Source organism: Engraulis encrasicolus, chromosome 17 (assembly GCF_034702125.1).
Source record: "Engraulis encrasicolus isolate BLACKSEA-1 chromosome 17, IST_EnEncr_1.0, whole genome shotgun sequence".
Lineage (NCBI taxonomy): Eukaryota > Metazoa > Chordata > Actinopteri > Clupeiformes > Engraulidae > Engraulis > Engraulis encrasicolus.
In genome coordinates, this window is record NC_085873.1 from 50,185,730 (window position 1) to 50,201,126 (window position 15,397).

The 15,397-nt window shown below is 48.6% G+C and overlaps 1 protein-coding gene across 1 annotated transcript in view; it reads right to left on the reverse strand.

Moving 5' to 3' along the window:
- LOC134466913 (leucine-rich repeat-containing protein 4B-like) overlaps positions 1-15,397 on the reverse strand; it is an 84,086-nt gene that overhangs the window by 46,282 nt on the left and 22,407 nt on the right. The window lies entirely within an intron of this gene.

Sequence of the window (15,397 nt, forward strand, 5' to 3'; positions counted from 1 at the left end):
ATAAACCGGATATACAGACAGTATTCCGTTTGGAACCGGATCAGTCCGTGCATGTTACTGTGCTCAATGTTTATGGAAAAAATGGCAGCTAGCACTTTACAATAACATCTACTGCCTATGAAGCGTTTCCCATGCATTTGTTAACGCGTATGTTAATTCCTTCTTCATTATTGATGACTTTCTCATTAGCAAGTCATTTATGTCCACATCTATCAGCGAGTTAGCTGTCAGTGTGTCGGTCTGCACCGCATATGTTGTCTCTGTCAGCCTTTATGCTATCTGCAGTGCATCATCAGTCCAATATCAGTAAATGTGCACTATGTGCACGATCCATAGTTTGTCATTAACAGCAAAAGCATAGTATGCAAGTATGTTGTAAAATCAGTAAGCCTATACTGTATTTGCACAAGCTATTTGCAACAGCAACAGAGAGAGTAGAGAGAGAGAGGTTCCATTGGCCCATTGTTTCCGGGTTCTATTATCGCAAGGGAAATCCCCCTTTAGGCAGACCTAAGGACTGTTCTATTCAATGCTAGGAGTATTATGACACACCCCTTTAGGCAGACCGGAACCTGGTCATGTTAGGTGCCCATAGAAACCTATTACAATGGCATATCTCTATATACTTAAAGAATCTCTGACAGAAAGAATCTATGTGTACTAGCGACACTACACCTTCTATCTTACCTCCTTCCCACTTCTTTTTTCCTTCCTACTGCTTTTCCTTGTCATTTCACCAGTATGTTTTTCCTTTTGTACTCTTGTCATTCGCTGTAATAAATAGATCACATAGGCCCATATGTTTAACGGATTTGCGAAGGTGTTTTCTGCTTCAGTCACTAGTTCTCTTCTCTTCTCTTCTCTTCTCTTCTCTTCTCTTCTCTTCTCTTCTCTTCTCTTCTCTTCTCTTCTCTTCTCTTCTTCTAATCTAATGTATTCTATTCTATTTTATTCTGCTGTATTCTATTATATTCTAGTCTATTCTGCAGTATTCTATTCTATTCTGTTCTATTCTATTCTATTCTATTCTATCATATTATATTCTATTCAGCAGTATTCTATTCTATTCTATTCTATTCTATTCTATTCTATTCTATTCTATTCTATTCTATTCTGCTGTATTCTATTCTATTCAGCAGTATTCTATTCTACAACATTACGTTCAGCTATGTATGTGTCTGCCTGAGCGTCAGAGGTGGTGTTTGGTTTAACTTGGGGTTAACCTTAGCCACGTCTCTCTGCATGGTGGCAGGAACATACTGTTCGGCAACCGCCGCTAAGACTCTGTTACGTTTTGCCAGTTAAGCCAACCAGATGGCTGTACCTTGGAACTTGCATACCTATCCTTACGCACACCCGCTGCAGACACACACACACACACACACACACACACACACACACACACACACACACACACACACACACACACACACACACACACACACACACACACACACACACACACACACACACACACACACACACACACACACACCAGCACACACACAGGCTTTATTTTGGGTTTGGTTGCCTGGTTACAATGGACGACGGTTCAGCTGGCTCTAGGATTCAAATTAGCCATCTTTATTCTCCTCTTCTCCTCGCTGCAGTGCTTGCGTGCACCGGCTCTCCTCTCCTATCCTCTCCTGTTTTTTCTTATCCTCTCTTCTTATTTCTCTCCTCTCCTCTCCTCTCCTCTCCTCTCCTCTCCTCTCCTCTCCTCTCCTCTCTTACCCACCTGTCTTTTCCTCTGCTCTCTACCCTTTTCTCTTTGCCCTCTCTTCCTGTCCTCTCCTCCATTCTCCCTCCTTTCTCCTTTTCTCCATTCTTTCTTTTTCCCCTCTCATCTCCTCTCCTTTCCTCTCCTCTCTTCTCCTCTCCTGTCCTCTAATCTCAATTTCTCTCCTCTCCTCTCCTCTCCTCTCCTCTCCTCTCCTCTCCTCTCCTGATCTCTCCTTTCCTCTCTGCTTCTTTCCTTTTTTCTCCTCTCCTCTCCTATCCTCTCTGCTTCTCTCCTTTTCTCTCCTCTCCTCTCTTCTTTCCTCTTCTCTCTCCTCTTCTCTTCTCTTCTATTCTCTCCTCTCCTCCCCTCTCCTCTCCACTCCTCTCCTCTCCTCTCCTTGCCTCTTATCTCCTCTCCTCTCCCCTCTCCTCTGCTCTCCTCTCTTCTCTTCTCCTCTCCTCTCCTCTCCTCCGCCCCTCCTCTCGTCTCTCCTCTCCTCTCCTCTCCTCTCTCATCACTCTCCTCATCTCTCTCCTCTCTCCTCTCTCCCCCTCTCCTCTTCTCTCCTCTCCTCTCCTCTTCTCTTCTCTCCTCTTCTCTTCTCTCCTCTCCTCTTCTCTCCTCTTATCTCCTCTCTCCTCTCCTCTGCTCTACTCTCCTCTCTTCTCCTCTCCTCTCCTCCCCTCTCCTCTCCTCTCCTCCCCTCTCCTCTCCTCCCTCTCCTCTCCTCTCCTCTCTCCTCTGCTTTCCTCCTCTTCCTCCTCTCATCTCCTCTCCTCTGCTCTTATCCTCCTCCTCTCTCCTCTCCTCTCTCTCCTCTTCTCTCCTCTTATCCTCCTCCTCTCTCCTCTCTCTCCTCTCCTCTCCTCTCTTCTCCTCTTCTCCTCTTGTCTCCTCTCCTCTTGTCTCCTCTCCTCTCCTCTCCTCTCCTCTCCTCTCCTCTCTCCTCTCCTCTCCTCTCCTCCTCTCCTCTCCTCTCCTCTTCTCTCCTCTGCTCTCCTTTTCTCTCCTCTCCTCTCCTCTCCTCTTCTCTCCTCTCCTTCTCTGTGTGCATGACACACCACTGCAGAGGAGCAACACAATTATTCACATTCCGTGTGTGTGTGTGTGTGTGTGTGTGTGTGTGTGTGTGTGTGTGTGTGTGTGTGTGTGTGTGTGTGTGTGTGTGTGTGTGTGTGTGTGCGTGCGTGTGTGTGTTTTCTGAACTTTGTCTTGGTATGTGTGCATCTAAGACACAGATTACAATCAGGTACGTGTGTGCATAAATCTGTGTGCGTGTGTGTGTGTGTGTGTATGTGTGTGTGTATGTGTGTGTGTGTGTGTGTGTGTGTGTGTGTGTGTGTGTGTGTGTGTGTGTGTGTGTGTGTGTGTGTGTGTGTGTGTGTGTGTGTGTGTGTGTGTGTGTGTGTCTGCATCTGTGTGGACATCACATTACCCGATTACCATCAGCAATGTGTCTGGGCTGCCTGTGTGTGCGTGTGCGTGCATGTCTATGTGCAGGCATGTGTGTGTGTGCGTGTGTGTTTGTGTGTCTGTGTGTGTGTGTGTGTGTGTGTGTGTATCGGTGTGTGTGTGTGTGTGTGTGTGTGTGTCTGTTTGTCTGTCTGTGTGTGTGTGTGTGTGTGTGTGTGTATCGGTGTGTCTGTGTGTGTGTGTGTGTGTGTCTGGTTGTCTGTCTGTGTGTGTGTGTGTGTATGCGTGTGTTGTGTCGTTAATGCCATATAAAGGCATCTCTTCTACAACCTGCGCTGCAACCACATCAAGGCCTGTTCAAGATCAAACCAACCCATGCAGCACATGCAGCAGCAGCAGCAGCCAGTTCACTCCACTACCAAGCAGCCACTGCAAGGGTGGGCCTGGGCCCGCCCACTTGACATCCAGGCCCTCCCCATTCACACTTGACAGTCAACTTTTGCCTCATTGAACTATAATGAATGGCATAGCACTGAGCGATAATTATTCATTTAGTCAAAATTCTGGTTCATCTTCTGTTATTTCTATGATTTCAATGTCAAAGTATAATTTTTGAGCGCGGTTTTACAAAATCTACCTACACGCTTTCGGGTTGGGCCCGTCCGATTTTTTCTGGGCCCACCTGTTTTATTATTTCTGCCTACGAAGCGGCCACAGTTCAGTAACCCAGTGGTCAAGTCAAGTGTTATTGGAGCGGAAATTGTCCCTCAGCACAGACAGAGACAGAGACGGAGGCAACACTTAGCTGCAGAGCAGCCTGTTTTGCCTGGGTGAGGGACAAAGTCATCTGAAAGGGCCCTTCCACCTAATACATACAATGTAATGAGGACCCCAATTCTGGGGCCCCTATCTCCCCCTGGGGCCCGGGACAATGACCCCTTTGTACCCTCGGTCAGGGCCGCTCACAGCTTTGGCCGGGCCCAGGACAAAGTCATCTGAAAGGGCCCCTCCGCCCAAAGGGCCGTACACACACGTCGCTGCTAGTTACTTGCTCAGCGAATTAACTCAATAGAATGTCAATGTGTTCCAGCGAGACTAGCAGGCGAGTAGGCGAGTACTATACAAGCGATGCGATGTGGACGGATCCCGAGTTGAAAATATGTTATCTTCGAGCGAGGCGAATAAGCGAGTAACCAATTAGAAGGCATAGTTCGGTACTTCTCGCCTGTTCATTGGCAGTTAAAGCCGCGGGAACTTTCAGCGAACGTTCCATGAAAGAGGGGCGAGTAAGCGGGCAAAGGAGGAAGCTATTAAATAGCAGCGATGTGTGTGTACGGCCCTTAATACATACAATGAAATGAGGACCTCAATTCTGGGACCCCACTGTCTCCCTGGGCCCGGGACAACTGACCCCGTTGTACCATCTGTGCTGACTTCCCTGTCAGCAGGAGCAGCAGCTGACATGCTTTGGCCGGGCCCAGGACAAAGTCATCTGAAAGGGCCCCTCCGCCTAATACATACAATGTAATGAGGACCCATTCTGGGCCCGGGACAACTGACCCCTTTGTACCCTTAGGTGCCGACTTCCCTGTCAGCAGAAGCAGCAGCTGCACCAAAAACCACCAACCAAAAAAAAGCCCTCTGCTGTGCTGTGCTGTGCTTTAGAGGTGTGTCGTTCATGAACGAGCCGGTTCTTTTGAACGGCTCCCTGAAGTGAACGATGGGAACCGGATCACAGCTGGGGGAGCCACTCGACCGTTATTTCGTTCATTTTTCATTCATTTTAAGCACGTGACCTCGACCAGAGTAATTAAATTTGGGAAAAAAACACAATTGTTTGCCTCAAAGAGAGGCAAAAACGGTCTTTAGAAGCAGGAGAATAATCAGTTGTTGTTTGGACAAAATTACCTTGAGGAGGAGTCAAAATATTACATTTTTAACACTGAATAGATAATTTAAAAAAGAGCCAAAAGAGCCAGTTTTTTGAACGGCTCTTTGAAAGGAACGAGCCACTAAGAACCGGATCCCGAAAAAGAGCCATAAATCCCATCTCTACTGTGCTTTAGATCTGCCCCAGGCCATAATGCCATTAGATCTCCTCATCCTCTCCTTGTCTTACTGGCCTTGCTGCCTTGCCTTCACCCCACCAGGGATGGACAGGCCATCTGGCATAGCGGGCAAGTACCGGTGGGCCCCGCACCCTCGTGGGCCCCTATTTTCAGAAATGTTAAAAATGAATGATAATAACATTTCTGTGAAAAATGTTAACCGATTTTAGATTTTTGCATTATTATTATTTATTTATTTATTTACATTTTTGAAAATAGGGGCCCATGAGGGTGTGGGGCCCACCGGTGAGTCAGTTCTGCGGTACTAATTATGGGTTGGGGGTGGGGGGGGGGTGCCTTTCATCCAAAAGTGCCCGGGCCCTATTTCCCCCCCAGACCAGTCCTTGCCTTCTTTCCACCACCCATTAACGTGCATTGACCATGCTCAGCAAGTGGCCCATAAAAATGATACTATATACAGCCGAACTGGGGAGGGAAGGAAACTGGCTCCAGGCTTTCAGGGGGGAGTGGAACCGGGAGAGAAAAAAAATGAAAATAAAGAAATAAATAAATAAAAATACAATTGCAGCCATAGATTTGCTTCGCACAGCCCTTTACTAAACCGTTTGGTTGTAATTACTACAAGGCATTTAGTCAGGTGCGGGCAAGCAAGCGGTCTATTCTTCACCACCAGTGCCGCATGCCAGCATCGACCCAGCGACCGGTGCAATGTCATCCGTGTGTGTGTGTGTGTGTGTGTGTGTGTGTGTGTGTGTGTGTGTGTGTGTGTGTGTGTGTGTGTGTGTGTGTGTGTGTGTGTGTGTGTGTGTGTGTGTGATCTTAATAAGAGATCCACCTCCACAATTGTGGGCCTACTGCAGTTTGCGGTTTCTGCTATTTTACATGAATTACACTAACACCTGTGTATATACACTCAGAGATGTTATACAGGAAAGAACTTAGATACAGTATTGTATCCTTTAGCCCATGTTAAGGGAGTGGAAGATGCAAACTAGTAGGATTTTCTTTTTTTTTTTAAATGTGTTTTTTACGGGCTTTTTTGCCTTCATTTCAGACAGGACAGTGAAGAGCGTCAGGAAGCGAATGTGGAGAGAGAGACGGGGTAGGGATGGCAAATGACCCAGGCCGGATTCGAACCCTGGGTGCAACCCTTAGGCACGCAAGCCCAAATGTGGGGGGCTTAGTTAGCTCAAACTAGTAGGATTTTCATTGTGATGTAATATGTGGATGACATTATCTTGAATGATCTCATTATCTTATCTCATCTATTATGTGTTGCTACCCTCCAATTCTTGGAGGGCTTACACAGTAAAAATGCAATGTTAATTCAACACTTAGAGAGCGTACTCTGGGATCAAATATACTCTTGAAGATGTTAAATGAAGACTACATTATTTTACTCTGTAGGTGGGTGACATTCATATCTCATCTTAGATATTTTGAGTTGATACCCTCCAATCATGGCTGGATTGGCCATATGGATGGACTGGTCATGATTTTGAGGTTATATCCGTATTCCTTAGTGGTGTGGATCGGCACTGCCCTCACGATCCGATTCGATCACGATTCGGGAGGTAGTAGATCCGATTCGATTCTATTAGATCCAATCCGATCCGATTTAATTCTACAACGCATTGCAATGCATTACATTTCTACTGAACGCAAAGCAAATGTTTAATCAGCCATGATGAGGCAATACAAGTAGTCAGATACTGAGCAACAATTTATTGGCTGTTTTCTGTATCAGTCTGTATCAGTCTTGCAATGTTTTGAAGTGCTTTTATTTAATTTAACATTCATTTGCTCCCGAAATATCCATGGAAGTAATTGAAACTTAAAAAAATTGCCGGATCGATTCTGGATCTTCCATGCCCTGCATCGATTCGGATCGCCGAATCGATCATTGTTGACACCACTAGTATTGCTATAACTATGAAATAAACACACCGGTGTATTGCACATGTCATGGTCTATGATCCCTCAACCTTTACCACACTCCCGAGCCCAACTTGATAGCCAGTCACCGCCGTCATGTGACATTACCGTAACACCCCTAATAGGGCAACAGCCCAGAAAGGGCACAAGTTAAACATTAAAGGGACACTGTGCAGGAAATGGTCAAAATAGGTACTGCAACTATGCTGCTCATTGAAACTAGGCTCCCTATTGCCAAATTCGATCTTTACATGAAAGTTTACTAAGTAATAAACAAATATTTTCCAGTATGTTCCAATTACAGTCATTTTTGCAGCTAAAAATGGCTATTTTAGGAAATTCAAAATGGCGGACCATGGATGAAAAGTGGAATTTTTCCAGTCATAATGAATACTTAGAATTTGATGGTGGTGGTAAGTATTCATGAAAAAGGTAACATTAGTGAGTGGGCAGCATGAATTCTGGAAATAAACAACTAAAAATCTCACACAGTGTCCCTTTAACCAAACACCACATTTGGGCTTGGCTTCACTAAATGGTATCAGTCCTCATGCCACTAGAGAAGCCTCTCCAAGACAGTGAGATATACATGAAGCACTTTGGCTGTTGTAGTCAACATAGCTCAAATTAGTTTGCTGTAATGTTGTCATATGGGACAACCCCAAACCTGCCCACCGCATATTGCCATCAAGGTTCCTCTCACCTGGCAGTGAGTGGAACATCAGGGTCGACCTGGGCAGACAACTCCAGTTTCCCAGAGAGATTGTGGAGACGTCTCTTCGGCCAGACCTGATCCTGTGGTCAGTTCCACGCAAGACCATCCTGCTGGTGGAGCTCACCGTCCCATGGGAGCAGGGCATGGAGGCTGCCAATGAGCGCAAACGCTCCAAGTACTCAGATCTGGCAGCCGAGTGCAGAGAGGCTGGCTGGAAGGCCGTCACGCTCCCCGTTGAGGTGGGCTGCAGGGGATTTGTCGGGGCCTCACTGATTCGCCTGCTCCGTGACCTCGGATGCTCTGGAGCGGGACGGCGCAAGGCGATCAGGGAATTGGCGGAAGAAGCAGAGAAGGGTAGCTTCTGGCTGTGGCTAAGGAGGAGAGACAAGGGGTGGGGGTCTAACACCTAGGGCATCAGCAGGGGTTGGCAGGGAGAGATCCCTGCCATCGCTCCGCCACCAGTCGATGTCCTGGGGTTAAAGGAGCGAAACATCAATGACTGGTGGTCCCCAGCTGATGACCCGCCCAAGCCCAGGGGTGTACAAGGCACACTTGCATAAAGGCACTGGAGGAGGTGCGTCAGGCAGCAATGCTCAGCAGGTAGAACACCAGCCTGTATTTTCAATTCTCAACCTGGAGGCATCCAGTGACCACTGTGAAAGGACAGTTGGCGTCCAGGAAAGACTGGAGGACAGCCAGGAAAGACTGGATGACCGCAGGAAAGTCTGCACCGGGGGTGGCAGGCTAGTTACCTTACCCACCAGTCCCAAGGGACACCCAAACCAACTACGAAGTCAAGAAAAAGAAAACAACCCGAAGGCCCTCCGAGAGGCGGGGTGGAAGAAGGGCCAAACCAGACGGACCACTTGGTAATGACCGGAACGAACACAGACAACGATGCAAGGATTATGAGAAGATGCAGGTGCGGCTGGGAGAAGTTGACCACTTTCAGAGGTCTAAGGATCCACCAGGGGAAGAAAGGATGTGAAGCAGGAGGCCAGAAGCAACATTGCGCTGCAACAGCAGGTCAGACAAATGGAACCCAAAGCCAGGTCGCTAACCATAGTGCTGAGGGTACCAACGTCGCGGATGGCGGGCGGGAAGCAAGGTCAAGAGAGCCCTTGGTGGACCCCATTTCCTCTGAGGGTGGCAACGGCGAGAGCACCCCGACAACACCGACAGACCCCAGATTACCACCAGACACCAACAGCCAAGAGCTACGACAGAGGGCAGAGAGGAGAGAACCAGGGCGGAGGCAGCCGCTCAAATGGCCAAAGGCGAATGAGGCAGCAGTCTGGCAGCTGCTGGATAAGGATCTCAGCATCCTGTTACATCACTCATTGCGTGGCCAGGTTGAAACAAGGCTGAACAACATTGGAGAGGTTCTCTACGAGGAGTGCAGGAGTAGGTTTGGGGCAGCAGTTGGAAAGCAGAGCGTACAGCCAAAGCAGAAAGGGAGGAGAGAGAGGGAGATCGATCAACTGGTGAGGAGGCGACGTCACCTACGGAAGCAGTGGAGGAAGGCTAATGCGGAGGAGAGAGAGGGCCTGAAGTTACTGTGGGAGGAAGTGAGGAAGAGCCTTAGTAGCCTGCGGAGAGCAGAGCGTATCCGCAGACGCAGGAAGCGGAAGGAGAAGGAGAGGAGCAGCTTCTTTAGGAATCCTTTCAAGCACGCAAGGCAGCTGCTGGAAGATAAGAGGAGCGGCAAACTGGAGATCACACAGCCAGAGCTGGAAAGTTACTTCAAGGAACACTACAGCGACCCAGCGAAACAAACTCCGCTAGGACCACCAGGCTATATTCCACGCCCAGAGGCTCCATCCTACCTCTTCGACGCTGCTCTCCCCAAGCTCAGCGAGGTAGAAGAGGTTGTGCACAAAGCCAGAGCGGCCTCAGCCCCAGGCCCGAACGGGATACCATACAAGCTCTACAAGTACTGCCCAGGAGTCCGGAAACATCTATGGAGGCTCCTGAGACTAGCGTGGAAGAACCAGGTCATCCCTTCACAGTGGCAAAGAGCAGTCACAGTCTTCATTCCGAAGGAAGCAGACTCCTCCACCATCAGCCAGTTCAGGAGCATTGCGCTCCTGAATGTCGAAGGGAAGATCTTCTTCTCCATCCTGGCCAAGAGGCTGACCAGCTACCTCATGACCAACAGGTACATAGACACCAGCTGCCAGAAGGCTGGAGTACCAGGCTTCCCAGGGTGTGTGGAACACTCAGCAGTCATATGGGAGCAGATCCAGAGAGCGAAGAGAGAGCGGAAAGACCTGCATGTGGTATGGTTAGACCTTGCCAACGCATATGGGTCTGTCCCCCACCAGCTCATCGACTACGCGCTGGACTTCTTCTACATCCCTGTCTGCATTCGCGCCCTGGTAGCCAGGTACTTCACAGACCTCCAGATGTGCTGCACCCACCAGGACTTCACAACAGGTTGGCAACGACAGGAGGTTGGCATTGCCATGGGATGTTCCATCTCCCCATCCTGTTTGTTGCAGCCTTTGAGATCATCCTCATTGGGGCGAGGAAGATGGCCCGAGGAGTGAAGTTACCAACAGGCGAAAGGCTTCCACCTCTGCAGGGCTACATGGATGACATTACCACCATTCTCCAGACAGCTGCATGTACAGCGAGGTTGCTGAAGAGGGTTGACGAACTCCTAAGTTGGGCAAGAATGAAGATCAAACCTGCCAAATCCCGCAGTCTGTCCCTGAAGAAAGGTGTCAGAAGCGACCACACCATCTTTGTCGCAGGCGGTGAGGCCATCCCTTTGCTAGCGAGCCAACCGGTCCGTAGCCTGGGACGGACCTACACAGCAGACCTCTCTGACAGGCAGGTCGGGCAGGCGGTTCGCAAACAGCTCGCAGACGGCTTGGCCAGGATCAACAAGAGCCAGCTCCCGGGGAAGTATAGAGTGTGGAGCTATCAGTTCATACTCTACCCTAGGGTGATGTGGCCGCTCAAGATGTGCGAGGTCCCATCTTCAGTGGCAGACAAGATGGACAAGCTGGCCAACTCGTACATCAAGAAGTGGCTGGGCCTGCCAAGATGCCTGTCAGACGTAGGGCTGTTTGGCAGGAACATGCTGCAGTTGCCACTGCGATCCATCAGCCAGGGATACAGGCAAGAGAAGGCCCGACTGGTACTGGAGCTGAGGGAGTCCACTGACCATCTGGTGAGAGCAGCTGGCTCCCAGGTACGAACAGGGAGGAAGTGGAAAGCCCAGGAGGAGGTGGACCTGGCAGTCAGCAGGCTGAAACATCGTGAGGTGATGGGCAGAGTCCAGGAGGGGCGTACGGGGCTGGGAAAAGGCGAGACTACCCTCTTCTGGTCGAAAGCCTCAAAGGAGCAGCGGAGAGCCATGGTGGTGGCAGAAGTGGACAGGGCAGAGAGAGACCGTCTGCACGTCAAGGCTGTGTCGCAGAGCCGGCAGGGAGCCTGGTTGTCATGGGAAGGTGTCTCAGACAGGCCCATGACATGGTCTGAGCTATGGAAGATCCCCCAAGCCAGGCTCAGCTTCTTGATCAGAGCCACCTACGACACCCTGCCTTGTCCACGAAACCTCCACCAATGGTTTGGCAACGAGGAGAGCTGTCCCCTTTGTAATTCCACCAATGCTAGCCTCCAGCACATCCTCTCTGGCTGCAAGGTCGCACTTGCCCAAGGCCGGTATAGGTGGAGACATGATTTGGTGTTGAGGAAGCTGGCAGAGGTGATAGAGGCGTGCAGACAGGAGGCTAACAGCAGACCTCCTACACCAGCGAGACTGCCTATCCTCTTTGCAAGAGCTGGGGACAACCCCAAACCTGCCCACCGCATATTGCCATCAAGGTTCCTCTCACCTGGCAGTGAGTGGAACATGAGGGTCGACCTGGGCAGACAACTCCAGTTTCCCAGAGAGATTGTGGAGACGTCTCTTCGGCCAGACCTGATCCTGTGGTCAGTTCCACGCAAGACCATCCTGCTGGTGGAGCTCACCGTCCCATGGGAGCAGGGCATGGAGGCTGCCAATGAGCGCAAACGCTCCAAGTACTCAGATCTGGCAGCCGAGTGCAGAGAGGCTGGCTGGAAGGCCGTCACGCTCCCCGTTGAGGTGGGCTGCAGGGGATTTGTCGGGGCCTCACTGATTCGCCTGCTCCGTGACCTCGGATGCTCTGGAGCGGGACGGCGCAAGGCGATCAGGGAATTGGCGGAAGAAGCAGAGAAGGGTAGCTTCTGGCTGTGGCTAAGGAGGAGAGACAAGGGGTGGGGGTCTAACACCTAGGGCATCAGCAGGGGTTGGCAGGGAGAGATCCCTGCCATCGCTCCGCCACCAGTCGATGTCCTGGGGTTAAAGGAGCGAAACATCAATGACTGGTGGTCCCCAGCTGATGACCCGCCCAAGCCCAGGGGTGTACAAGGCACACGTGCATAAAGGCACTGGAGGAGGTGCGTCAGGCAGCAATGCTCAGCAGGTAGAACACCAGCCTGTATTTTCAATTCATATGCTTCACTGTCTCTCTGGATGCCTGCTGGACTAGTGTCCGCTGAAAATGCTGACCCAGTTTTATTTTATTTTTTTATCCCAGACCAGCCCTGCCTCCAACCCTGCAATTGCTGTGTCTTGGAGAGGTTACACCAGAGATTCTTTAAGTATATAGAGATATGCCAATGTAATAGGTTGCTATGGGCACCTAACATGACCAGGTTCCGGTCTGCCTAAAGGGGCGTGTCATAATGCTCCTAGCATTGAATAGAACAGTCCTTAGGTCTGCCTAAAGGGGGATTTCCCCTCCCCCTTCCCCTTGCAATAATAGAACCCGGAAACAATGGGCCAATGGAACCTCTCTCAATCTACTCTCTCTGGTTACAAAGTAACACATGCGGTCTTAATTCAACAATTACATCTTACTGTGGGATCAAATACACCACTATTGAAGATGCTAAATTAACACTGCATTGTTGTACTGTACTCGGTACTGTAGATGGCTGACATGGATTTCTCATCTTAGATATTTTGAGATGATACCCTGCAATGATACCCTTACAACCCTGCAATTGCTGTGTCTTGGAGTGGTTACAGTTACAAAGCAAACATTATTTCAACTCTTAGCAAGTACTCTGGGACGAAATGCACAAGATGTCAAATCAGCTCTGTAGCCGCACAAATACACCAGCCGCGACCTGAGCGAGGCGAGTGACGGAAGTAATTGACTTTGTATTGAGTCGCGCGACAAAAGCCCTATGAGAGCGTTCAGTTTGTAGTTGAACTCCTGGGAATATTATGCAAATTAGCTATGACGTGGTTCGGCGACAGCCGCCAGAGCCAATGGTGATGTTGGTATACTTGCATTCTACTTTTAACCGACATACTCTAGTCCAGTGTTTCTCAAACTTTTTCAGACCGAAGACCACTTTGTACCACAAAAATGTTCAGGGACCGCCTGTCAGATGAATTGACAGTTGACGGTTGCTAATTTGACACGTCTAATTTCGGTGCTGATCACATAGGCTACTTTTTATTTAAATTACAAGCCTGTCTTATCGTGGTGAATATAAGACTTCATCTATGTTTAGCTTTGTAATAATGTTACAAATATAGCTTACTGCTAGCTTGTCTTGGAAAAATAGAAATCCCCTCGCGTACCAACCTGAGCTCTGTCGCGGACCACTAGTGGTCCCCAGACCATACTTTGAGAATCACTGGTCTAGTCGCTTCAATCCCTCGTATCGCTCTTGCTGCACAGAGCCGATTCTCTGTCGCTTGAATCTCGTCGTGGCCTGTCTATAATTCGCCCAGATAGGGTTAAAAAAATTAGCACTGTAAACTCTCCTGTGTGCTGTGTCTTGATCAGGGTGTAACACACATGAACCCCAACAACAGTACTCCCAATAATGCTATGAAGTTATAATAGTCATACTTGCATTCACGCTCATGAAAAGATGATTTTTCCATTTCTCCAACTGCTGGTGGACAGACAGACACACCTTATTTCATTTCAAGCGCATGTTTTTTTAATTTCTGTGAAATTGTGCGAGATGAGAGTGAATGGATAAGCTATAAAGTGCTTAACAGCAGTTTAAACAGCAATGCGGCTGCTGCTTCGGGCTGATTAGTGCTATCTCCTGTTCTAAAGAAACCAATTAATTGTTGGCCGCGAAAAAACCCACGAAAAAAACCCTTATAACTACGTACTTGGATTGGGACCCGTTCCAGCTGCAGACATTCAGACAGAAAAATGCTGCTGCAATACATGGGTTCCAAATTTTGTTTATAATAGAGATGCACCAGATCCAGATTTTTAGGATCCTGCCGGATACCGGATCCACTGCTTAAGATCCTGCCAGATCCGGAACCGGATACCGGATCCTATAAAAGGATTGAAACATGTGGTCTACTCGCACACGTGGGCCCTTTTTATTACGTTGGCTCAAACTATTTTTTAGACTTATTGGCTTATTGCCACACTGCCTGCAACGGCCGCTTCCAAAGGACTTTCACTCCATGCAGTGATTGGGGTAGTGAAAGACTGACTGAAAAGCCTAGGCTAGAGATGCACCAAAACCTGATTTTTAGGTTACATGCCGGATACCGGATCCACTGCTTAAGATCCTGCCGGACCCGGACCCTGTGAAAAACCCTATTATCAGGCCGGAACCGGAACCGGAACCGGAACCGGATCCGGTGCATCTCTAGTTCCAAATTTTGTTTATAACCTGACTGCGCGAACCTAGCTGCGCACAAGTCAACCTCTGATTGTTGGAAACCGCTGTCGGTAAAATAAATGAGCTCACGTGTTTTGGCTGCAAGTGTCTTGCCCCTCCACATAACATCATGTTGATAAACACTGAGAACCCATGTATATATTCACCCCAGCACATAATGTATGTAGTATCTTGGTGCAGAGATCGCCAGCAAAAATTAATCCAAATCCGTCTTTTCTGCTGAAAGCATAGCTACATCATGACAACATTGCTATGACATTAGCAAAGTCTTTAACCCTATCCAGACCGAGGGGGGGGGGGGGGGGGCTAAAAGTGCCCGCACCAACTTTGATGTCGTATAACTCCTGAATGACTAAAGCTATGACTACGAAACTTTGTGACTTTTCCTAAAATGAAGTTGGCTACAGTGTGATACAAAAATATTAGGTTTATATTTTTTGTTGTTGCCATGGCAACGGTTTTCTGACAGGTATGCCTGACCAAAAATCACTGATCTAAGTCTCATCATCATCACTTTTCATATTTTTTTACATTTTCATCAGCATCAGACACCCTTGTGAACATTTGAAGTGGTCTGAAGCAAATAATAACCAAAATTGATGTGCATTTTCCAAGTTAGATGGAAAATGCATGAAGGTGACATTTTGGGCAATAAAAACAGGAAATGACATCATAATGATGTCATAATATCCAATAATTCCACCAAACTGATGTCATTCATAGATCTTTGGCTGAAGATCATCCCCTCCAAGTTTGGTGGTCATACGCCATTCGGTTCCAAAGTTATGAGGGCGGGGTCAAAAGATCCCCCCCCCGGTCCCAGGAATGCCAAAA